Source organism: Periplaneta americana, chromosome 15 (genome assembly GCF_040183065.1).
Source record: "Periplaneta americana isolate PAMFEO1 chromosome 15, P.americana_PAMFEO1_priV1, whole genome shotgun sequence".
In the NCBI taxonomy this organism is placed as follows: domain Eukaryota; kingdom Metazoa; phylum Arthropoda; class Insecta; order Blattodea; family Blattidae; genus Periplaneta; species Periplaneta americana.
The window spans coordinates 51,210,395-51,236,471 of record NC_091131.1 but is presented as its reverse complement, the minus strand read 5'-3'; the positions used below and the strand labels follow the sequence as shown (position 1 = coordinate 51,236,471).

The 26,077-nt window shown below is 37.1% G+C and overlaps 1 protein-coding gene across 1 annotated transcript in view; it reads right to left on the bottom strand.

Moving 5' to 3' along the window:
* The window catches only part of Timp (Tissue inhibitor of metalloproteases), a 234,691-nt gene extending 209,156 nt beyond the window's left edge, over positions 1–25,535 (bottom strand). The window contains exon 1 of the mRNA XM_069847201.1: positions 25,397–25,535. The gene's annotated coding sequence lies outside the window, so the exon portion shown is untranslated. The remainder of the gene's footprint in view (positions 1–25,396) is intronic.
* Positions 25,536–26,077: the final 542 nt, after the last annotated feature.

Genomic DNA, 26,077 nt, shown 5'->3' with positions numbered 1-26,077 from the left:
TAATCCTGTAATAACTGGTTACTATAGTAACAAATGACAGGCAATAAAATACATGAAGGTGCGCTGGAAATCTCGCAGTGTGGATTACAAATTACTGGTTGTTATACATGGAAACACACAACTGAAAGAAGAGAAACAGAAGCTTACGGTATAAAGGGTGATTACGTATGTATTCCGTTAACAGATTTATTTAAGACATTCGAAGTTTGAAAAGGGGCAACGAAGACAGCGTAACCATACTTTGCGGAGGTCTACTGGGAGTGAAGAACAATCCACAATAATTACCATATTCAAACTTTCAGCTTGTGTCAGTGTTGCAAACCTAATCTCAAGAAACTGAAATCCTCTAGGACTTCATTAATTTATTATGGAGTCCGCGGGAAATACAGGTCCAAGACAGCGCAAATCCATATCCTGTAAGATCCAACTTTATGGAGAATGTAATATTTCCTCTAAACTCATTTAAAACGTTCTGTAACCACCAAATAACACAAAGTCCTTCGGGGAATGACGGTTGGTTCTTATTTTGCTAAAAAAATTCTGTACTATAGAACTACAACGAATTCCAGATAGCATACATAACGATGGAAGACTATGCACTCCAATTTCATATTCTAACAACAAATACCAGATAACAGATTATATATAAATGAAATATCAAGAAAATATTTATAGGCTATAAATAAAATATCAAGAAAATATTAACTTTAATTTCGTGTCTAGTGAAGAGTTCTAATTAATACAGAACCATATGGTGATAGAAGAATAAATCCGTATGTAGGCAACGAATTCCAGTTATAGAGAAATTTATAACACAGAAGACATTGGTTCTAATTTTGTATCCTAGCAACAAGATCTACTTCATACTCGTATAGGATTAGGGAAGACGATATAGCTAATTTCCAATCCTTGCAACAAGTTATGATTTATAATAAATTAACCAAAGAAAATAATAAAATAGTTTGTGCTGTAATGTGCAAAATCAGAAGAGACAATGACGTCTTGCTGAAGAGTACATGGAAAGACGGCCCGGATGGCCGGAGACTTCTTCGCAGATCGAAATTATGATGGAAAAATTGAGTCAGAATGAACCTTATCTTCCTGGGAGGACGTGAACAGCAGGCGGAGGACAGAGTGGAGAAGGAAAATTGTGAACAAGACCAGAAACCTTCTGCGGTTTGATGCGCCACAGATTGAGCTGCCATGCACTGTAGGCCTACGTATTTGTGGCACGTAAAAGCCCTGCCACTGATAGAGGACTCCAGTCAAATATTTCCGTCCGTGTTGAATTTTGACACAGAATAACCTCTGCAATCGAAAGCGTCGTTAAATACTACTACACTAAATGTAGGAATATTTGTCACGGGTTGGCAACACTGTCATGAGTATTTCAATAAAGAAAAGTAATTATAGAGGCGGGACCGGGTTTATAAATGTTGAACAGCCCTTGGTCTGTGGTTAGAGACAATTATCTGGTAATGGCCGGCACAACACTTCCATCATGAACTACTATTAATACAATGAGAACGATAGTCCAGAGCCTACGCGTCGTTTGTACGTACACTCCCTACCAAAAGCGATTAAAAATTATTGTACCTCAGTCAAGCGAGTGCATTATCGATTCCTGACCAGATAATTGAAAATAAAAGTTCGATACCAGGCTGATCCCGTCAGATTTGCGTTGTAACGCAGAATTTCTCTCCTCTCCTCTCCTCTCCTCTCCTCTCCTCTCCTCTCCTCTCCTCTCCTCTCCTCTCCTCTCCTCTCCTCTCCTCTCCTCTCCTCTCCTCTCATTTTAATGCTTAGAATCTTCTGAATAATATTTGAAGAAATTAAAATATAAACGAAAAATCGTAAAACATGTTATGAAAACGCGTATACGTATAATGTTCATGACAGGGATCTTTCTGTTAAAATGATATTAAAGGATATGGAAACTATAAAGAAACTAACTTACTTATTGTCTAACAGCTAGACTAGTCCACACCTGTGGAGTAACGGTTAGCGCGTCTGGCCGCGAAATCAGGTGGCCCGGGTTCGATTCCCGGTCGGGGCAGGTTACCTGGTTGAGGTTTTTCCAGGGTTTTCCCTCAACCCAATATGAGCAAATGGTGGGTAACTTTCAGTGCTGGACCCCAGACTCATTTCACCGGCATCATCACCTTCATCTCATTCAGACGCTAAATAACCTAAGATGTTGATAAGGCGTCGTAAAATAACCTACTAAAAAAAAGCTAGACTATACTTACTGTTTTCCATCAACTTTTACGATCTTACGCTACTGAGAAACAGAGGCACGTATTCTGTGAGGGAATCATCCTTGTGCTGTTTACAGTATCAAGGTCTCACTTCAAGAGTCACGTACACATTATTCGAAAATTTTGACTCGCAGATGGCACCTTTCAAGGCCTCGAAGAGGTGAAAATCTAATGAAAGAAGATCCGGACTATAGGATGATGGGATAAAACTGCCAATCTACGTTCTCTTATCATGTTCCCAGACTTGAGTGAATGTCATACTGAAGCAGAATTTTTGTCGGTTTCTTGATCGTTTCCAACCATCAGAAACATCCTCCTAAAGTGACAGATAGTTTTCACAATTCCAAAACATAGTCATCACAACCTTTCCAGTATGTTTTCTTCCGAAGATATTTAGGATGAGGTCATTCTGTCGACTGTCTTTATATCAATGGCTCAAAATGGTGGACTCAAGTCTTGTCTACTGTTACAATCCGAGACAAGAATAGGTGATCAGACGCCCTCCTTTTTAGGCCTTTATCCGGGGTCCGGACCGATTTTTTAAAAATCAAGAAATGTCCTCCTTTTCGTAACTTGTATGCCTGATATTTTGAAATTATCTGATTTGACGCCTTTTTGAAGTAATTTGCCTGTAGGTGGCAGCAACATCGACGGAATATACTGTTTGCCAATAAGCTTAATCATAATCTCTTTGCTCCTCCTTGTTATGATCGTTGCTCACAAGTAGCTAGTAAATCGAGAGATCGAGGTGCGAATGTAAATCTAAATAGATATTTTCTGTCCTCTTTAAAAATTATAGATCCCTTGACTTTCGTATGTAGCTAGCTGTAAAATCATTATTATTAAGTTTTTTTCGTAATTATTTTGTAATAAAATAGATATTAACACACTTTTCAACATGATATAAGCCTACATCTGTATTGTAAATATGTTGTAATGACGTAATTTAAAGTATACTGTAGTATAGGTCTAAGCCTAAATCTATGTACGTCATATTTTCTCTAACAATGTCCTCCTTTTTGAAGCTTTATGTCCTCTTTTTTATCGATGTGAATCTGGTCACCCTAGACAAGAAGATCTCATCTTTTCTTTCGTAGCTAATGTGTCAGTAGATTTTCGTTTGATTTTTTGGTCATGTATGAGATTCGCGAAACCTACATGTTGGTGAACCCGAGATGTTTCAAAAATCATTATCATCATCATCATAATTCATCCTCATGTAGGCTACATTCTTTGTTTATCAGAGTTCATCAAGTGTAAATCTAAACTGTGTTCCTAATCAATTGGTAAGATGTATAAAAGCTATCAAAGTACCAGCCGCCGCAGTTTCGCTTTTCTTTACTATCATTCGGCCGGACTGCCTGCTACCTGTGTTCAACCGTTGCACGGTAAGGAGAAGTGAAGGCTCTGCAGTTCACAGCTCGAGAGCGCTGTTCGACATCCCTGCAGCTAATGCCGTGACAGTACCGGTGAATGAGCAACAGCAGGCCTACACTGCAGTATCTCTGGCGTTGCAGCTGTCACAGGGCGACTAGAACGCGAAAATTCATGCATCTGAATTTGTCCTGTTTCTGCAGCCTTTTATAACTTAACTCACTGATTCATAATGTCCCTATTTACTGGAGACTTTTAATAGACTTTGCAGAGATATTGTAAGTGTTATCGGCATTTTCTTGTTCAGCAATGAAGTACCTTACATCACATTATTCACAAATTTTATCTTGAAACATTCCTACTGTACTCCAACCACGAGAAAGTCTCCAGGGAATGAAACGAAGCGGGGTGATGCTGTGAATGAATGTTGATGTCATAAGATGTCATAAGGTCACACACGTGGCTACTCGTATCTCTATTGGCTACATCTCAAAGCACAAATCATAACACTGATATAGGCCTACACATTTTTATACTACCCTAGTTACAAAATTAGATCACTGTTAATCTCCTGGTCTTTTAATCCCTCCATACAGGAAATAACATATGCAGGAGAGCGCATGATTTTTAAACTGACGTTACAACTCTAATATTATCTATCTACTTCGCTCCAATAGATGACGCAATAGTAAGCACATTCCTTTCACGGTTTATCTCCTGGTTGGAGAACAGTATAATAATAATAATAATAATAATAATAATAATAATAATAATAATAATAATAATAATCCGTGGCGCTACAGCCCGTGAAGGGCCTAGACCGACCAGCCGGCTGCTGGCCCACATGCCGAAGCAGATGTGGACGATCATCCAACCAGAATGGAGGTATCGCGTGGTTAGCACGATGATCCCCCCAGCCGTTATAGCTGGTATTCGCAACCGGATTTCGTTACCTATCGTAGCTCCCCAAGTGCATCACGATGCTGGGTGAGCACGGTCCCATACACTGGCCGAAATTTCATGAGAAAATTTCTTCCCCCATGAGGACTCGAACCAGCGCGCATTCCGTAACGCGAGTCCTAGGCCGGATGCCTTAGACCAGGGATGTCGAACAGCGCTCTCAAACTGTGAAACGATTAATACTGTTTCCTACCGTAGCTGAGCTGAAACGACAGTCAGCCAGCTCGCTGTAGCAGTGTTCTGTACGCAGTGTGTTTATCAACTGTGGCGGCTGGTATGGATATGGAACGACGATTCAATAGTGAATGGACAGATACATATTTAATTATCTTAAAGGACGGAAAGGCACATTGCTTAATATGTAGAAATGAACTTGGATACATTAGCCATCATAGTATTAAAAGGCATTTTAATTCTACACGTCATGCTGAAGCTTATGGACCAGAAAAGTTATCCGGTTTCACTCGTGAAAAGGCTGTAGAAGAATTAAAATCAAGATTGAATTCAGAAAACCTTCCATCATCATCGAGTGTTAGTAGAATAAGCTTGGTTCGTGCTAGCTACAAAATTTGTGAAATTATTGCAACGGCTTCAAAACTAATTACTGACGGAGAACTTGTGAAAGGCTGTCTCATAGCTGTTGCAAAAGGGATATGTCCGGAATACGTTAGTGATTTTAAATCTATATGTTTGACTCATAATATTTTTGCAGAGCACGTATCATAAATGGGAGATAACTTGGAGGAACAACTGATAGCAAGAATGAAAACTTTCACTTATTACTCACTATAGTTCTTGATGAAAGTACCGACCGGTAAGATACGGCGCAGCTAGCTACAGATATTCATAAGGAGTGTCGATTCAGATTTGAATGTTCATGGGGATCTTGTAGATGTCATTTCACTAAAGGATCGAACTCGAGGAGGAAATATTTTTGAATCTGTAACAAAAACTACAGTATGAACAAATTTCAAGTCACGCTAAAAGTAATTAATTTTATTCATCAAAACAGTTTACGTTTCTGAACTTGAAGTTACACTGCTACAACACATACACACAAAGTTGATATTTTAAAAATGATATTAACAACATTATTATTATTATTATTATTATTATTATTATTATTATGATTTATTTCCGTCACTAACGAACAACATTCATGGAATGGCCCAGTAGATAAAGCATTATTATTATTATTATTATTATTATTATTATTAATATCATTATCATCATCATCATAATTCATCCTCATGTAGGCTACATTCTTTGTTTATCAGAGTTCATCAAGTGTAAATCTAAACTGTGTTCCTAATCAATTGGTAAGATGTATAAAGCTATCAAAGTACCAGCCGCCGCAGTTTCGCTTTTCTTTACTATCATTCGGCCGGACTGCCTGCTACCTGTGTTCAACCGTTGCACGGTAAGGAGGAGTGAAGGCTCTGCAGTTCACAGCTCGAGAGCGCTGTTCGACATCCCTGCCTTAGACCGCGACGCCACGGCGCGGGACGGGGAACAGTATAGACGCATTATATTAAGGGGTTAGGTTCAGCTTATAGCACTAAAAGTTTGGAAATATTCAACATTTTTTCCTCCATTACTGTATCTTGTACAATAATTAAAATTAATGTGTGTAAAACACTGTCCTTCTGCTATATAATAAAAATATTTTTACGATTTAAAATATATATATATATTTTTTTTTTCAAAGTTCAATATGGTGGCAGTTCACTGTGCAGTGATGAAGTGTTTCCCTCATAACTCAAAAACTATCCAACATTCTGTAATGAAATTTGTTGTGTGTATTTATGCATGTTATATCTACAATATGATGCAAAATCACTTCTCTACCGTTGATAGATTGTCTGATAAAAAAAATTCATTTTAAAAAATGGTCAAATATCAGTATTTTCTTCTAACGCGAAATAAAAACAATATTATTTATTAAGTAATATAGTTTAAAGAGCATGATATTGTAAACATGAGTTTCAGCAATAAAATACAAGGGAGAGAACATGAAAAAGTTATGAGGTTATGAGGGAAACGTTTCATCACTGCACTATGAACTGTCACCGTTTTGAATTTAAAATAATAATAATAATAATAATAATAATAATAATAATAATAATTTTTTTAAATCGTAGAAATATTTTTTTTTCATATAGCAGAAAAACAGTGTTTTACACATACCAATTTTCATTATTGTACTAGATACAGTAATGGAGGAAAAAAATATTGAATATTTCCAAAAATTTTACTGGTGTAAGCTGTAAGCCGTACCTAAACCCTTAATGATTAATTTGTCATTTATTCGCACAGGCGGAAGATTTGGATTAATTTTCGGTTGTCCGCCATAAATTCCAAGTGAAACCTCCAGGATTCGAAGTCGGATTACAAGCGTGGAAGGTTGACATTCTAGCCCTGCGGCTATCAGTGCTCCAGACTTCCAATCTTGGATGTACAAAATTTAATATTTTCAGCATTACTCTTACCAGACAACCCTTGTACAACATTATATTACATTATGGTGAGAAGTTTTCGCTTCTTTTTCTATCATGTCATCCAACGTTCCTGAGCTAAGTGTGCTCCTTCATCAGAGAAGGCATGTATAGATGAACCTACTTTAGTCAAATATATTTTTAATCTAAACTTAATCAACTGCGATGTGTACTGAATAGTCCTAAACCACTTTAACTTTCTTTCATCACAAAGGTCGTATTTTGTGACGTTTATCTCGGTAGGATGGAAACTTTTGAGCGTGAGTGTACTGTGAAGTTTTTTGGCAAAATATTCTGTTGGCAGAGACCTAGGACTTTCCTGCTTAAAAGAGAGGGAAGGGGGAAATTAAACAGACATCGTGCTCGGCATGGGGAAGTGCTCACTTGATATTGACAGAATTACACAGTGACGCTATATTCCACGAGAAACGAGGACAAGTTGTGTTCTCGAGGGCCTTATTTTCGTTCCTAAGCTGGTGCACTTCATACATTCCTGAAAGTCATTATTAACTGCACAATTTTAATACATAAAACGACAAAGGTTATTCAGAAATAAACTTTTTATGACATATAGTTGTAAGGGAGCAATTCTGGGCTGAAAATATTTGGGAATGCCAGAAGAATCGAAGAAAATCTATTCCAGAACATTTATCCATAAAAATATATTAGTTCCTATCGGGAATCAATCCTTCATTTTCTGATGAGAAACCGTCAGCTGATTAAGTGGTCTTTGAACCACAATACACTTTGCAAGTACCACGTGCCTATAATGAAATGTCAGAAATGTATCTTGTTCTCAAGCAGTAAGAAACTGTGAAAGCTTCACTGATATACTTACTTACTTACTTACTTACAAATGGCTTTTAAGAAACCCGGAGGTTCATTGCCGCCCTCACATAAACCCGCCATTGGTCCCTATCCTGTCCAAGATTAATCCAGTCTCTATCATCATATCCCACTTCTCTCAAATCCAATTTTATATTACCTTCCCATCTACGTTCGGCCTCCACAAAAGTATTTTTCTCTCAGATCTCTCAACAAACACTCTATATGCATTTCTGGATTCACCCATACGTGCTACATGCCCTGTCCATCTCAAAAGTCTAGATTTAATAGTCCTAATTATGTTACGTGAAGAATACAATGCGTGCAGTTCTGCGTTGTGTAAGTTTCTCCATTCTCCTGTAACTTTATCCCTCTTAGCACCAAATATTTTCCTAAGTACCTTATTCTCGAACATCCTTAACCTCTGTGAGAGTCAGGTTTCACAACCATACAGAACAACAGGTAATATAATTGTTTTATAAATTCTAACTTTCAGCTTTTTTAAAAACAGACTAGATGACAAAAGCTTCTCAACCGAATAATAGCAGGCATTTCCCATATTTATTCGGCATTTAATTTCATCTCGAGTGTCATTAATATTTATTTTGTTACTGTCGCTCAAAGATATTTTAATTTTTACATCTTTTCAAAGGATAAATTTTCAATTTTTATATTTCCATTTCCTACTGATTCTAGTCACGAGACAAAATCACATACTTTGTCTTTTAGGGATTTACTTCCGAACCTATCTCATTACTTGCTTCAAGTAAAATTGCCGTATTTTCCTAATCGTTTGTGGATTTTCTCCTAACAAATTCACGTCATCCGCGTAAATAAGCACCTGATGTAACTCATTCAATTCCAGTCCCTCTCTATTTTCCTGGACTTGCCTAATAGCATATTCTAGAGCAAAATTAAAAAATAAAGGTGATGGTGCATCTCCTTGCTTCAGCCCACAATGAAGTGGAAAAGCGTCAGACAGAAACTGCCTATACGGACTCAGTTGTATAATAATAATGTAAAATATGTTGATTAATTCTTCGTTGGAGGAATTTCAAAGTCACACTCGTCCATACTCGTCATTTCAATAGATTTTATTGTAAATTGAAGCACTTAAGCAAACTAAATAATGTACCAAGACAGCTTAACTTACTTCTGTTTTCTTCTATTTATTTAAGACAAATTACTGTTGTTGATTGATGGTGCAGGATTTGTTGGTGCGAGAGAGGGAGGTCTCCAGCACGGTTGGTCACTCATCAGGCAACTAAGCCAGAAGATTCCTTTTCCATGAGTGATTGGATGAGTTAATGAATGAGTGAATTAATCTATGGCGAATCCTCGGCCTCATCTCGCCAAATACCATCTCGCTATCACTAATCTCATCGACGCTAAATAACCGAGTAGTTGATACAGCGTCGTTAAATAACCAACTAAAAAAATTAGTGAGTGAATTAATCAGTTAGATAGCTAATGAGTGTAAGGGTAAACGACTGAAGAAGTAATTAATTACGACTGACCTTTAGGGATGTATAAAGGGTGAATAATAATAATAATAATAATAATAATAATAATAATAATAATAATAATAATGTGAAACAGGCAATTGCTTCTGAAAACTTTTCTTCTGTTCATAGAAGCTGGATGCTTGTGTAGGAAGAAAGTCGGATATGAAAAGCAATAAAGCGAAAGTCACACAATTAGCCAATTGCTGCACTTCCACTCATACGTGCAAACTTAGTGTCCAAAGGGGCTTACGCCCTTGACCGTGAAAAGCATTACAAAAGGTAGCACGACCTAGATACGAAGTCATGACCTTGGGACTCCGCAGACGGAGACGCCCACTTGAGCCGAGGGCCGTAAAACCACATCCGCAGTCAAGTCACTTGTGTCACTCCTCCTTGCGTAACATCGGAATAATTTAATTTATAAAGAACGCAGCACGCACACGCGAAAATGTTTGTGTCGTGTGTCACCAATTTCATTCACAGCCTCTCGCGTGATGATGTCACAACCCCTTCCCTCTGCTATTGTAATTGTGGGTTTTCCGGATTTAACGTTGAATGCTAACGACCTTTAATTTTAATTGGATATATTATGAGTCAGCCAACAGAGCCTGTACTACCGCCTTAGAGTACGGCATAGTTTGCCAAATTAGCAATAAAGTTGTTCTAGTTTCTTTTTATCCTGATTCTAAGAACATTCCAAAATAGATCCTTCTATTATTTTCCTGAAAAGCAAATGACTAACGCCTTCTCTTAGATCGACAATGCAACTATAGCGACGCTTCTATATATGAGATGTAACTTTTTTCATTAAGGCAACAAATACAATTTTTAAGGTGAAGTTCACTTCACATTATGCTTACTTTGCTTTCATTTCTTTATGCTGGTAAGCTGTGTGTTAATTTAAACGTAAATGTTATTCTTACAGAAAATTGCAAGTATGAAACATGAATCAAAAGAAGAATTACACAACATTATTATTGATCAGTAGTACTGCAACAGTTACAATACCCACATAATAGTATTTGTGACTAGCTTATATTAAATAACTATCCACATGTTGTCTGAACTTCAGGTTTGAAGCTTCACTGCATCCAAGAGTCTGTGAAAATTTCCATACCAACCCTCCATGAACCAGGGGCGTACGCAAGGGGAGTGGGGTTACCGGATTTGAATCCCCCTTGAACTTTTTGAAAAATTACATATTTAGATTTGAGTATTTTGTTTTCCATAACCATTTTCTCTTCTCTAATTTTTCACTGTCAGAGTAACAAAATCTACATCGACATAAGGCATAGTCCTCCTACCCTTCCTTCAATATAATCCCTGTGCTTGGTGCTGCGGCACATTCGAATTACAACAATGCTATCTTTATTATAGAGACCTACCGCCTAGTACCGACCTTGTAGTAAAATGAAGCTGACAAAATATGAAATTTAACTTGTTTGTTAAAAATTGGATGGCTGTGAAAAAATTACGTTTCAAAGATTTTTATAAGGATATTCATGAAAATGTCTATTGGATATAGGCCTAGTATAATATTAATAAATGGACCGTAACATAATAATAATAATAATAATAATAATAATAATAATAATAATAATAATAATAATAAAAGGTATTCCCGTCACACGCCGTAAAGGCACTTGGGGAGGCATGGAGGTGGAACCCCAAGCTTTTCATGAGCTCGGCACTAGAATGAGATGGTGTGGTCGGCACCACGCTCTGACAACCTTTTACACCCGGGATAGACCCGGTACTATAATTTTATAGGAGGCAGAGTGAACCTCGAGGCCGTTCTGAAAGTTTGGCAACGAGAAAAATCACGTCACCACTTGGGATCGAACCCCGGACCTTCCAGTACGTAGCCAGCTGCTCTACCAACTGAGCTACCCGGCAGCCAATAATAATAATAATAATAATAATAATAATAATAATAACAATAATAATAATAATACACAAAATTTAAAATACCGATAATGTAAATTGTAAACAATTTTAATAAAGATCACTCTCTTCACAAAATTCTGCGTACGTCATTGCCATGAAATGATGCCTTCCATGATTCGTGTTTTCGAGTCGGTCTGGCTTTGTATTGAAATTTAACAATATCGCATCTAGCGTTCTTTCTGTGTTATTTAAGGTTACTATACTTGTTTCTAGAACCAATTATTGTGATCTTAAACCTGGCTCAGGACAACGCATTGTTACTCGAAAAAAAGGAAACCCATGTACAGATTTCACCGGATAGTGAAGTGAAGGCATTATCTGAACACAGTTTATTTTCTGCATTTAAAAGTTACCTTTTCATGGATACAGGTGAATATAGGCAAAGTTCTTATATGTATATCCAAGATTACCACTAACCACTTGTCAACTCTTGGTGACATGTCACCACAATAAAATTTGTGAGATCTCTGGTGAGAAGGCGTGGGAATATCTCGACTCAAAATCGCGATGGTCCACAGATCTGTGTAATCTTACCCGCCGAAAATGACCCGTGCTCTGCACTGGAAAGCAACTGTAAACCAACCACATTCCATTTAGCTTTCGATTTGCGTTTTCCAGTATGTCCAGTGTCAAAAATTACCCGTCCAGCCTTCCGTAGTTATCGCTGACCGCAGTGAATCGTGTTTTCGGGTCGGTCGGCTTCTGATGGTGAAAGCCATTAAAACTGAGAATGGGCCGGCGGGCAGGACAGGACCTGCATCTCACAGGGCTGGACCAGAGGAAGTTTGGCGCCGGTCGCTACGCCCCCCGCTCGAGGCGGTATAATACGCAAGTAATACGGTCCGGGCTATTGTACAGACAGGCGCAAGCAATATGAAATTACATCTAATTGGGAACGTGGGCCTTCTGAGATCAGCTTTCCAAAGCTATCACAGATCTATCTCCATGTGATCCTCAGAGATTAGTGGTGGACGAAATGGTTGTGAGCAAGTTTGTCAATCTAATTTGAATAAAATAATGCTCCATTGTGTCATAAATCACAATACTTAATAAGCTAGAAAGCTTAACACTGTCATTAAATAAAGGAAAAATGTATGGTATTATCGCTTGGATAACTCTGATTTTGAACAACGCCAGCGTCCTTAAAACTACAGTAAGTTTATAACTTTCTTAGTGCCACTTCTCCTGAGAAGCTGTGGGATTTCTCTGTACCTTACAAACTACAATGCTCAGTGATGAAAATCAATACAAGTAGGCCTATGTTAGTCTTTGACTCACCATTCTGGAACTGGCAATTTATTAGTAGTAAAGTTCGATTCTCCTCCCCTTTTTAGTTGCGAATATGGTTCCTAACCCATTGTACTGCCCGATATTTACCGATGCTCCGTCGTACGTTTGCGCAATTAATTTCTTGCTACAGTTAAATTCTTCCAAACGATCAAATACAACTTCAGATATTCTTTCGGCTGTCCTGTCATCTGAAAGTCCTGTTAATTCTTGTATTTATTATAGCTTATTTTATTTATTTTTATGTAATTTTGTTTTTTATTCATTTTGTTTTTTACATTATATCATTTTAAATTATTTATTATTTCGTTTATTCTATTCTTTTAAAATCACCAAAGAACTGCATGTAAGGAGGCTATAAGGGTTCTTGAAAATTCTTATTGTAGTCTCTGACAGGGTCTCCACCATCCAGAAAGAAGAGTCATGGCATTAGGATACGCGGTCATATCCTCAAACGCGGCTAAACTCAAGCCGTACCCCACCCTCCGCACCCTCCCCTGTCCACTAAACTTCACGGCTAGAAATACCGTTTTCTGTAAGATATTTGAATGGTTCCTCGGAAATTATTTCTGAGCAGTGCAGTGGCGACAACTCACGACAGAAAGTGGAAGCTTAAAGGAAATTATACGTCGGGGCGCACTGAAAATCAAATTCTACAATTAAAATATTTTCTATCCTCAGTGGCACGAAATTAAACTGTAGGATCATCCTCATATCCTTCATGAAGGAATCGCCACTGTATAAATATCTGGACAAAGACTTTATTTTGTTTTTAGACAAGTAACACAGGTTAAAGGAATGAAGACTATAGCCGCCACAACAACCCTAAGGAGTAGTGAGCTATAAATCATTTTAACATCTGTCAACAAAAATTTCTGTAAAAGCGCCCGAGTGGCTTTCCCTGTATTTACATATAAAAAGAATTATTCAAGTTTATCTTCTTTTGTATGGTCCTGTCACATTCAGACTTGAGAAAAGGAATAAGAAATAGCAGTTTAGAATTCTACTGCCGTCTTTTGAAAAGTGCTTCCTCATAATCTGATTCCTAGCTGTTAAATCCCGGTACTGGCATTATGAAGCCGTCATAATGTTACATTGCGAATATCACAGACGTGTTTGAAAACATGAACTGAATAGAATCCTGAAAGAAACAAGGTCTTAGATTTTTTTGTAATAGTTCTCATATTTAAACAGGTCTAATGCTCTCTCTGTTAAAGATTTGAGGAGAGTTAATGCGATTAAAAATAATTCGTGACACTAATAATAATGAATAAAAATAAAAATTAATGAAGTGAAAGTAGTTCTATCATGTTTACGAAAGCTGACATCTTGTTCCTAATCATGTACATCTTCCTAAGTAGTGACCATTGCTTGACACTATTTTTAACAATTTTTTTTATTTAAATACACATTTAGGCCTATACTCATACCCGTTGCTTCAACATAAGTTCACTATTGAAATGGTATTATTATTTTATCCTAAAAATTAGCATATATATAAAACTTAAAACAGAAAGTACACAGGTATGGAAACATTTCTGTTTTAATTAAATAATTCTCATTGCAACATTTAAAGAAGCTAATAAGTATAAATGAAAATAATTGAATAATTATGTTTTATTCTTTAAGCTGATTTTTTCCTCGCTGTTATTTATACTCGCTTTAACATCTTTGGTCATATCGCGAATTAATCTTTGATTGAAATCCAAAGGCCTGTGTACTATTGTTGTGAGCTAGATGGCGACTGTATATGTATTACTGATTTGTTATGAATATGATTTCGGTGATGAATGAGGCCGGTGATATTCATAGATGTTGTGGCCCGAATTTCCTGGCATTTGCCTTACGGTTGAGGAAGAACCCTGAAAAACCTCATCCAGGAAATTCAACCCGACCGGGAATCGAACCCGGCCCTCTGCGTAAGAGACCAGCATGCTGACCCCTACATCACAGAGGTGGGCTAAGCTGATTTTAGGGTAATATTTAAACAAACGTACAACATCAAAGAAATGTCTCTATTTTTTTTTTCAGAAAATAAATTCAATAGTAACAATTAAAGAAACATAAATCAACTTTCAGCGACTCAATTGGTTATTTTTGTTACTAAATTTAGTTTTTGTGGCAAGGTCTGAATAAATAAATGTTGATAAAATTACTCTTGTACCTGAAATTGGTTTCTGTGATAAAAATAGAAGAGACAATTTCGCATAAAATGACTCTACATTGTTCTGAATACTAAATTATATCTAAAACTTCAAAAAGATAAATACTAAATTTAGTGCCTTATTCCTGAAACTGATTTCTGTGACAGTATCAAAAAAATATAACGCTTCGATAAAATTATTCTTATTTTATTCTGAAAACTGATTGCTATGGCAACACTTTGAAAACAATCAGTACGCACTGTAAAGAGATCAAAACAAACGCACATCAATCGGCGCCTGATTAATATGCAAAGGTTATCAACGCGTGAGATGACATCACTTACTGCCCCGAGGACCAGTGTTTATTTATCAACTGCTGATTGCTTCGATCGAAGAGACGAAGTTGAGTTGAGTGTTGTATAGTACAGGCCTATATATACAAAGGGATCGTGACCCATCCCATAATCAGATATTTTAATGCGATATGCATTATCTCATAATATGAAGGAATTCGTATCATACGTTTGATTCTTTAACAATGTGAGCGAAGTAAAAAGGATATTGAATCTCAAATGCATGTGTAAATACAGTAGTTATAGGCTTATGCTATGTACCGTATACTAAATGATTATTTATCGGAGTGTCAGATGGTTGGTAAGTACGGCTTTACAAGCGAAAGTGGATGTGCGCTTCCAACATGGTAATATTGTGATATGAGTAATATAGTGACAGTTCTTTTTGAGAATTAACTACAATTTTACTGAGCGAGAGGAAGATCCATTTTTTGCGTCAACGTATTAAGGAATGTTCGTGGATAAGTTTCTGCACAAAACCGGTCCTTCTCTCGCTCAGTAAAATTGTAATAAATTCTCAAAAAGAACTATCATTATATTACTCGTATCATATTACCAACTTTACCCTATAGGCCTAATGAAAGAAGAGCTGTGAGAGTTTCGTATCGTGTACTCGCAGCGTTTGTTTCTCGTCTTTGTTGCGTCACATTTACAAAATGGCGACTCCCGTGCATAGATCTTTTTCAGTGTTGCAATTTGCTTAGTGCGGTTCTATAGTTTCTGCGCAGTGAGCTTTCCTGCGGCAATTTGGAATTAATCCTCCGTCCGATAACAACACTCGCCGATGGTATAGACAGAAACAACTGAGTGCACAGTGTTGCCAACACAAAAAATTGTATCCTCGTCAGTCTAACACCTCGAGATTCGTCAGAATCCGTCAAAATTAAAAATAATAATAATAATAATAATAATAATAATAATAATAATAATAATAATAATAATAATAATACCCACAATTTTTTACACAACTTACTTAATAATATTGATTAAAATAATACTTCGTCAACCTCTGACTTGATTACGAGGAAATCTGAAACAGAGGATACCTCAACATGGTATGGCACGGGGAGGAGTGTTCAAACAAAAAGTAAAATTCTCCAAAAATTAAACAATTAAAAATGATAGCAGCTAAAAAGTCAAAAGACAATGTAAATCGTAATTTCCGCCAGGAAATCCGTCACCCGTCAAAGCCATTCTTTCCCGTCCCCTACGTAGAAATTCCGTCACTTTTGACGGAATTTCTGTCCAGTTGGCAACACTGTGAGTGCACCTGTACAGGGTAGAGTTCAGGGCATCCAAGTGTGTCTAATGAAAGAGTCGAGAATGTCAGAGCAGCTTTCGTGCGGTCCTCCTATCTCATACCATTGACTTATTTCTGTGGGAGTTTGTGAAGGACCATGTATACCTGCCGATCCGCCAGAGATGAGAAAAAGGATTATTACTGCTATTGAGTCTTATCACTCCAGACATGCTGACCAACGTTTCGGAGGGATTTAACTATAGACGGGTGTCTGCCTTGTGATAAATGGTGCACGCATTGAACCCTTGTAAGGTACGATATGAAAACTCGTAGATTTAAGTTTTATTCCCACTTAAGGTTTGTTCTTATATCGCAAAAAAAAAGAGGAATTAAACAACTTTGGGACAAGCTAGACATATAATAATCCGTATTAGCCTACACTGATAAGGATTTGTGTAAAATATAACCCTATTTCATAATATTCATATTAAATCCATCTTCCGCCCAAGGGACTGAGTGTTTGTTCGTTGTCTTGTGATTGTCCTGAGATATCTCAGCAGTGGTCATACGTCATGCCAATCCCATGATCATGGAGGCCCGCATTTGTGAGATGTCTAGTGTGCGATCCAATGAATCTTCTCCCCTACCCGCAGTGGTGTGTAGGCTAAGTCGGATGAAAGGCGAAGTAAAGCAAGGTAAGGAATAAAGAATTTCTATATTAATTTCTATTTTCTCTTGTTTCAGGTAAGTTGCAACTTCACTTCATTACTGCAAGGAAATGTGACATCAGCAACAAAGGTAACAGTCATATTTTCACCCTCATAAATTGGCACACACAACCAACTGAAAAGGCAGTAACCAAAGTAACAAATTTAATTGATATTTCCATTTTCAGTGCAAAGAACTTTCTTAAATAATTGAAGTTTCATAACCAAGGAAAAGTCATGCTGTTTTTTACTTCAAAGTATGAAATATTTGCAAACAATTTAGAGAGTCAATGCTCAAGGCAATTGACCACAATTTCTTCGTTCTAAAAAATATGAGAAAGTTAAAAACGTAATAAAAAGTCCAGGTTCTTTTGCAAATCTATGGTGCAACATCCCATGAAGGATCAACGTCAACAAGCTAACTGCTGACCTCGTGTCCACATGTCTCAGCTAAGGTGAACGAACACCCTATCAGTACGGGAGTATTTTGTGGTTAGCGCGATGTTCCTCCCAGCCGTTCTTGTCGGTTTTTCGAAACCGAATTTCGCTATTTGCGTTAGCTCCCCAAATTCATCACGATGCTGGGTGGGCACCGGTTCCATACACTGGTAAAGGTAAAAAAGGTAAAGGTATCCCCGTAACATGCCATGAAGGCACTTGGGGGGCATGGAGGTAGAGCCCCATGCTTTCCATGACCTCGGCACTAGAATGAGGTGGTGTGGTCGGCACCACGCTCTGACCGCCTTTTACCCCCGGGAAAGATCCGGTACTCAATTTTATAGGAGGCTGAGTGAACCTCGGGGCCGTTCTGAAAGTTTGGCAACGAGAAAAAATCCTGTCACTACCTGGGATCGAACCCCGGACCATCCAGTCTGTAGCCAGCTGGGTTCCATACACTGGTCAGAATTTAATGAGAAAATTCCTTCCTCATCATGACCCGTATCAGCGCGCATTCCGTAACACGAGTCCTAGGCATGAGGCCTTTGACCACGACGCTACGGCGTGGGACCAATGTTCTTTTATGTGTCCTATATCTACGACACGAGATCCACAACTTTACTTTCCTCCCGGAAGGAAACCATGCTTATCGTCGAATCCATGACCCTCGGACCCAATTGCTAGCGTGGAAAACCACTAGACCACTCACCACTTGGTTAAATTTAAATCATTCCATACAAACGAATACAATCCTGTAATCGATATGTCTTATTTTTAGATACTTCTAACGTTCATGTATCCCAGTTTGAGAAACATTGTTGTACAGCTATCAGTCATTCCTAGTTTCTTACTCTCTTCCGTTGCCATGGCATTCGATGTATTAATAATGCACGCGAAGCAGACGAGAGAGACGCGGAGTTGCGTTCTTCAAATATTTTCTACCGCAAAACAATCCCAGAAATGCTGAATAACAATGTATCAGATCATGTTATCAGCACTCGGAGCTGTCTGTTTGTGCTGACTGAATTACTGCAACAGGGCTGTCCAAAATGCAGCATAATATGTGTTCACAAAGCGTTGTCCGACCTTCGCAGTGATAACTCTCATTGCCGTAAGTATGCTGTTATTAGGTTGTTTTTGGGGAAATAAATGGTTTGACGACGAGACGTAAGTCACATTACTGCCCTAGGAAAGTAAGTGAAAATATGTTTCGTTCATGTCGCATAGCAACATACAAGAGATTACTCAAAACTCGACGACCCTCCCAACAGTTCTAATACTAAAACATGTAAAATGAATAAATATATTGTTATTACGTAAAATGTGGGAGTGGAAAAAAACATTATATGCAATTCGTGAGTTAAGCAGAATTTGCTGGTCTAGGGCTATTTAATTGCTGTCCTCGCTATCGCTCGGGAGAAAACTCGTCCTCGACTAGGAAAAACTAGTTATCTCCCTTGATAGGCTACATAAATAACTATTAAGTGGTGCTACTGGATGACTTCGAATAGAGTAAGCGGGACACGTGGTACAAAAACCAGAATCCCTTGCCATTTTAATAACCATATCACTTCATTAGTTGTAAATATCGACAAAAAATTGTCGCAGAGGAATACAGATATATAACTTCAATACTTTTACAACTCTAACGTGAAAAGTCTGTTTTGGAGAGTCAAAATTACTATTTTTTGGAACTTTGCCTGCCTCTATCGTCCATATGCCTGGGGGCAGAGGGTTGCACTTTATACTACAGATAGAATTCGAGAAGAAGTGCAATGAATTTTCTCGATTTTTCTAGCGATTAGTAGTGAACATGCGGGGAAGCTACAGTGAAATGGGCGAGTGTCTGAGGCCCTTCGCTCTCCTTGTGTATATGGCAAGGAAATATGTAACTTATATGCTTATTGAAGGAGCAAGGTACTAGAAGTAGGCCTATTGGCGAACAAAATAAATTCATTGTATGTTCGAAATTAAAACCATATTCTTGATTACTTTCTCGATTTTTTTACCGGCTGAGCCCAGCTAATAATAGCCTACAAGTTCACGAAAATTTCTGACTGAAGGTATAACAATGATTTTTCACCTGTCACTCTCAGTGAGGTCTTAGATTTATATCCTTTCCTAGGATACGGAATCTTTTAATGTCTTATAAATCAATAGCCTCTTAAATGCAGTACCTTATAAACGTAGTATGAAACTTATTCCAATTTTGAATTTAGTCTCTCCCTCCTTGTGTTGTCGAGTACATATGTAGAAATGGATTCTACGTACACTAGCGCTTCTTGCCGGATGTGTCCCACTGCGAGAGAGTAGGAAGATACCGATCTGGTCGTGACACATTGCCTCTGAATTCTTTTCCAGAACATGCACGTCCTTTCAGAGTGGTGGCAGCTCTTGAGTGAACGAGCGTTTAGATTTAACAAGAATTTAAAAAAGACTTTGCAAGCTAAGGAAACGAAATAACGCGAAAAGCAAAAGAAACAAGACGAATAGAAGTAAAACAAAAACTGCTAGAAATGAAAGAAGAGTAGAAAGCAATTGACAGTGAAAGGGAAGAAGAAACATGGACAGAAAGAAAATAGAGAAATTAAAATAAAATGGTAAAAAATAACAGAAGAAGACGGAGGGATGTAATTAGTGAACAATGGTAGAAAATGAAGACCGAAAAAAACAAAGAGATAACGGAAGAAATAAAATAAGAGAGAAAAAAGCTAAGACAGAGGAAAGATAGGAAGAAGGAAAGAGACTTCACTTAAGTAAAAGTAGAAATAACATAAAATTAAATAAACAACGAGGGAAGACAGAATCAAAGTAAATGAGAAGGAAAAAGAAACGTAAATGTCTAAAGAAATAAGTAAGGAAAGAAAAATAAAAATTACAAATCGAAATTATATTACAGAAAACAGTAATATATATATATATATATATATATATATATATATATATTATAAAGGGATAGTGAATGGAAATAAAATTACGGTAAAAAGTAGACATTAAATAAAAACAAGTAAAGAATAATTAAATGAGGGTATAGAAAAAAGACAGACAGAGAAAGAATGTTATAATATGTTATATATGTTATATTATAATTGTAGAGAAACAAATAATATAAAGATAATAAAAATGAATAGCAGAGTAAGGGAAGAATGGTAGAATTAAGAAAATAATAATAATAATAATAATAATAGTAATAATAATAATAATGGTAATAATTTATTTATTTATATATATAATTAAGTAAAGGAAGGAGATGTAATAAAAATTAAATAGCTAAATACACTGATAAATAAACACGTGAAGAAAGGTGGAAGAAAGAGCAAAAGAAAAACGAAAGGTATAGACTGTAAAAATTAGAAATTACAAAAAATAAAAAAAAGATACATTAATGAAGGAATGAATTAACCAACAAATTATTTATGAACAAATTGATTAACGTTTTTTAAATGAATAAAATGATTGATTTATTTATTTATTTATTTATTTATTTATTTATTTATTTATTTATTTATTGATTGATTGATTGATTGATTGATTGATTGATTGATTGATTGATTGATTGATTGATTGATTGATTGATTGATTGATTGATTGATTGATAATAAAAGGAATGGAAGCTGAAGAAAAAATAATAGAAAGAACTGAAGAAAGAAGTCTAAAATGGATATGACACACTTGGACAAACCCCCCGTGATAGACCGAGATGGTCGTGGAAGAATGGTATGTCTAGTGAACCCGTGGCCTGGAGGAACAAGATGCAAAATCGAGAGTAGTGACGATTAGTAGCTGAAAGGTGGCAGTAGCTGGAAAAGGGAATAATAATTACTTAGGGTAGACACTCAAGACTTCTCAATGTTATGTTGGATCTACTTCCAATCCAATCATCTAACAAAAAAAAAAAAAAACACACACACACACACACACATTGTTCATGAGATGAGTGAGAACACTGACGCCACCTATTACCCAGATGTTGGACGGATTGCATCAATTTAACATATGTATACAAATTATGTTTTTAAGATTATTTTCAAAGTTCGTAATTCCTTATATCTTACTTCATCACGTAGCATTGCTTTCCACTACAGTATGCAAGTAAAGTAAAATAAATCCATGGCGCTACAGCCCATGAAGGGCCAAGACCGACCAGCCGGCTGCTGGCCTCACGTTCACATGCCGAAGCAGAGGTGGACGATCATCCAATCAGAATGGACTACAGTATGCACTCCGGTTTAATTACGGTATCTATCAGTCTCGAAAAATGATTATTCTGATGTCTTCTTATGACATACCGATATCGTTCTGATCCTACGTCACAGCAGTATTGGTACTACGTGCACGTCTAAAAAAAATACGAAATGTAGACAAAGTAAAAATGTGGGCTTAGTCAAGTCTTGTTAAGCACTGTCAGCACCATAAGAAAGAGATAGGAATTCCCCATATTGTTATCACAGCTGGCAAAGTAGTAGATGCATCTAGATGCGAATTTACTGTTAGGCAAACTTAACGGGTAGCAATTTTTAAGAGCGTTTTTACTTAGATTCTAACAGCTGGGTTTACACAGAGATGATTATGAAGACGAGCACAGCTGGAATGATCTGTTGGGAGAGGAATCTAGACGTTCATTATCGCCTGAAAACTCTCCACTTGAATTCAGGAATAACTGCTCTAGCGCACGTAGTTTTTCTTGTTTACGGCGAGTTCGTAACTATGTGCGTTCAATAAGAATGAAGGCGGGCATAATGCTGTTTAACTATTATTGACAATGAGTCATAATTTGGAAGCAGTAGAATACAACGGTCTGATAAATAAATTTGCGAATCAAAAGTCAGTGCATTAGAAAATCAGTTTAGAGTAGGCCTATGTGATTACTTTAGGACAGTGGAGTACGTAGAATTTTGTCAAGGGGGAGGGATTTTATTAAAATTGTTTACAATTTACATGATCGGTATTTTAAATTTTATGCATTATTATTATTTTATTATTATTATTATTATTATTATTATTATTATTATTATTATTATTATCGTCACCATCATCATCTGAGTTTTCATAGAAGGATGTGAAACGAGTTCCGGGAAGAACGTTCACGACAACATCGTCAAACTACGGCTGCGAAGAAACATTTGCCAATGTGAAATTTTCCCTGACCTTGTGAGGATCACTATGCAACTTTTTGCTGCAAAAGAACTGTAAAATTCAGCTTTGCAGTTGCTTAGGTATATAAAAAAACCGAAACGATAATGTGAAGTTAAATTTCAGTTTAAATGTGTGTAAATACAAAATTTCATTGTGACTCCTGATTTTTTTTTAAGTACGAATATGTGTTAGGAAAAGAAACTTCAGTCACATCAGATATTCAAATAAAGAAAATTTCATCCAGAAAATTGGAGTCTGGAAAGGTTCCCAAAATGCTGGCTGCGTTTCCACGTTGGATGGCAGCCACCGGCGTGGCTCAGTCGGTTAAGGCGCTTGCCTGCCGGTCTGAAGTTACGCTCGGGCGCAGGTTTGATCCCCGTTTGGGATGATTACCTGGTTGACTTTTTTCCGAAGTTTCCCCATCCGTAAGTTGAATGCTAGGTAATCTACGGCGAATCCTCAGCCTCATCTCGCCAAATATCATCTTGCTATCAGCCTCATCTCGCCAAATATCATCTTGCTATCAGCCTCATCTCGCCAAATATCATCTTGCTATCAGCCTCATCTCGCCAAATATCATCTTGCTATCACCAATCTCATCGACGCTAAATAACCTAGTAGTTGTTACAGCGTCGCTAAATAACCAACTAAAAAAACCTTGGATGACTATTCCCATTCGTTGTCGTAGGTAATTGTGAAGTTTAGGATATTAAAAATATGAACTGTCAAATGCACAAAACGTTAAACGAACGTTTCGCTATAAAGTCAGAACTCAAACTAACGAACGGGTGGATACCGCTTTTAAAATGAGTTTAAAATCGACAATGCATAATATTTAATATATGCACTGCAGAACTGTCAAACTGTCACAACAAGTTAAATTGCTTATTGTGTCAGCTTCATTTTATTACAAGGTTCGGTACTAGGCGGTAGGTCTCTCTATAATAAAGATAGCATTGTCATAATTCGAACGTGCCGCAGCATCAAGCACAGGGATTATATCTGCAGTGCTTGGGAAAAGTGACATAAGTCAGTTTTCACAAACCTTTTTTGATAATTTATTGACAACTTACACTGGTTTATGTCGATTTGATTTTTTTCTGTATGAATTATTGTAATGGGAGGAATACCTATGTATTTTTTTTCCAAGCGAACAGATGTTCCGTAAGCTGTCAATAAATTATCAAAAAAGTTTTGTGGAAACTGACTTGTGTCACTTTACCCGAGCACTACAGATATTGAAGCTGGGGTAGGAGAACTACCCCTTATGTCGATGTAGATTTTGTTACTCTGACAGTGAAAAATTAGAGAAGGGAAAATGATTTTATGGAAAACAAAATACTCAAATCTAAATATGTAATTTTTCAAAAAGTTCAAGGGGGGTTCAAATCCGATAATTCCCCCCTTTGCGTACGCCCCTGCGACAAGCACTTTACAAGATAGAGCCGCCAAAGCTTCAATTCCGCCTCTGGGTGCACCACACATGCGACCGATGAGTCAAATACGGTGAATCTTCGATCCCGCTACGCACCACACACGTGAGCAAAAAACCTTAATTGAAAATAATTAAAAAATTGTAGCACATCATTCTAAAAACACAATGAGATCATAGCTATAAAGCCAACCAGCTCGCTTTCAAACGCCTTCGTTTCTGTATAGCCGATCGATGATTTTCTCAGACATTTTCACACAAAACCATCAGTGGTACCGCATTATATTGCCCTACGCGGCAAAGTGCTCCTTTTTTCAGTCCAGGGTAAATCTATTTGTGTATATATCTACCAAAAGCGTATATGCAAGACATACCAAAAGCTTCAACAAATCAAACCTAACCTGTCACTGATCCTCAACCTTACGAAAATTCACTTAATTTATTTTTCAGATATATGTATATTTATAAAGTCATAGTATCTCTCAGTTTCACTTCATCATGAAATAATCAGACGTCATTTCCGTGTGAGGTGAATAGCAAGATCGAAGATTCAATTCATACTTTTGACGGTCGTAAATAAGAGAAAAGGTAAATAATAAAATAAACTCATTACACTATAGTTGTTGCAAAACCGTTACACTTCGTGTAAACAGTGTCATACATGAATACGAAGTAATCAGTTTGGGAATTTTCTAATTCCCACTGATAAGGAAGATGTGTAGAAACGCTTTGAAATTTTTCAGACACTCACGAAACAAGAATTTCTCTGTTGCCCTGGTAAACTGTACGACGTCGACTTTAGCAGAGATCGCTAGGGGGCATGTAAACCGTATGTGTCTTCCAAGAGCAGTGACATTGGCACCGACCGGCAAATAACACGTGCTAATTTACATTACACTTTCCAGTATCGTGACAGAACTAATACAGTAACTGAAAGTCGAAAACTATAAAAAAAAAAAGGATGGCGTTTCGGTAGTCATGGTTATTCCCATGTGCAAGTTCCCTAAGCAAGTGACACTGGTATTTGACGGCAAATAACATGCCGTTATAGATTAAAAGTGCCAACAACGTAATAAAATAGCAAAAGAATCAGTCACAAACCACAAAAAAAAATAATAAGTTTTGGTTGTCATGGTTTCCGCCGATGTGGAAGTTTATCTGCGTAATGGCACTGACACCGGCCTGCAAATGGTATGTACCATTCTGAATAAAATCGTAAGTGCCACCATCGTCAGAAAATCACGAAACAACTGAAAGTCACAAACCACAAACTGGTTATTGCAGGGTTCACTTACCTGCGACAACACTCTCTCACTCGCCTACCGACACACGCGGCGTATTTTGATCACTTTTCTGTCACGTCACTTCTCGTAGAGATTCCACCAGGCATTTAGCACACATCTGGCGGATAGCCCCATGTGATTTACTCTTATAACCGCCCCCCTCTCTACGAGGCCCCCCTCTACCGGCCCCCTTCTCACTAGATGTCCCCACCTACTCACTAAGTAGCTACGTAGCTCCACTACTACTGCCGGGCTCTGCACTGGGTGCAACAGTGACTCAAAGTCCAAAAAAGTGACGTTTGCGTTTTGGTCTGTCTTGTATCAAACGCTGGAATTGATTTGGAAGTTTACGGAAGGATTTTGATGCATAGGGTTGTGGAGTATTTGAGAGTCAACTCATATAATTTTTGTTGGTAAACATAATATGTTTAATGCAGAGGTACTCACTAGAAGTTAGAGGAGAGCCGAAAGTGAGAAATACTATTTTGCCGAGAGCCTTAATGCATTTCACAGTATTAACAAAGTGCGAGGATTTATAATTATTCAATTATTTGGCAAGTCATTATTATTATTATTATTATTATTATTATTATTATTATTATTATTATTATTATTATTATTATTGAAGCTTTTATCATCCAGTCTGCTGTCACAAAATCTGAAAGTTAGAATTCATAAAACAGTTATATTACT